The 1,230-nt window shown below is 32.4% G+C and overlaps 1 non-coding gene across 1 annotated transcript; it reads right to left on the bottom strand.

The window, feature by feature from the left end:
• Positions 1-595: 595 nt before the first annotated feature.
• TRNAL-UAA (transfer RNA leucine (anticodon UAA)) lies at positions 596-679 on the bottom strand. The gene has a single exon. It is a non-coding gene; the product is annotated as a tRNA-Leu (tRNA).
• Between the last annotated feature and the right edge of the window lie 551 nt (positions 680-1,230).

Raw genomic sequence — 1,230 nt, 5'->3', positions numbered from 1 at the left:
AGGACTATTTCTGGCGACAAATTTAAATATTTCATTGCTACCTTATAATTTTATCGTGTCATCGAACATATTACTTTTCCCCCTTTTTAAAAGTTCTGTAGAAGACATAGTAGGAATATTGTGAAGAAATAAAATAAATAATTATACGAAGAATAGTAGATGTACCTGTAGTGAATATAAATATAGCTGTAATATAACTTTCCAATGAAATGTAGGAAAATAAAATGCAGAGAGTCAAATGTTAGTACTCTGATCTTCATTAAACCGTGATGTGAATTCAGCACCAAAAATTGAATTTATTCAGTTATTATTTTGTATTCAGTAGATATATCGGTTGAATTTTGTAATTAATGTTCATATGCCATCAATTTTGAAATAAATAGTAAAACTTCTGTTTATAAGGCTTTGAGGCAATATTTTGAAATGGTATATCTTTGTACTTGCGAGTTTCAATCTTATGATTTCTTCAGTAGAGGAATTAGTTCTTTGTGTGCTGTAGTTAGTACTTCTAGAGCTGGAAATTTCACCCGTGATATGTGCTGTGAGATACTGAGTTGTATTTGTAATATTTAATCTAAGATAATTTAAAATACTTTGTCAGGTGTGGGGTTCGAACCCACGCTCCCTCTCGGGAACCAGAACTTAAGTCTGGCGCCTTAGACCGCTCGGCCAACCTGACAGTTGAGTGTTGTTGTGTTAAGTGAGCTTATGTATGCTCTCCGTCGCTCTGACAAGAGGCTCTGTGTGGGAAATGTAAGTTTCCCATCAAGCGTTTGGTTTAATTTGCAACGAATAGTGCATTTATTTTTCATTGCGTTGAAGGTAGAGTAGTAAATTTGAATGATTTTTCATTAATATTTTGTCTTTAGATATCTGTACGTGATGTTTCACTTTTAGTTCCTCACAATTTATTTGCCGTTACCATAATCATAATTGACTCCACGCACAGGCCTTATTTTTTTTAGGTCCGTCTTCAAGATTTAAAAAATCGATAATGCTATTCCTTCATAGATCTGCCTTACTGACCCACTGATTTTCAGTTTGTAATTATACATTTTCAAGGTAATAACATGGCACAAGTACTGGTGATGGTGTAAATTGTATTTCATTTTTGTCACATTATTGGTGCTCATTCTTGTTATGTATTCCAACCATTTGTTTCGATAAGTCGTGTTAATTTTATTTTACTTGTAATATTTTCAATTATAAGTTCATATCTTATTTATTGTT

Source organism: Periplaneta americana, chromosome 3 (genome assembly GCF_040183065.1).
Source record: "Periplaneta americana isolate PAMFEO1 chromosome 3, P.americana_PAMFEO1_priV1, whole genome shotgun sequence".
In the NCBI taxonomy this organism is placed as follows: Eukaryota; Metazoa; Arthropoda; class Insecta; order Blattodea; family Blattidae; genus Periplaneta; species Periplaneta americana.
This window is presented reverse-complemented; position numbering and strand designations above follow the sequence as displayed.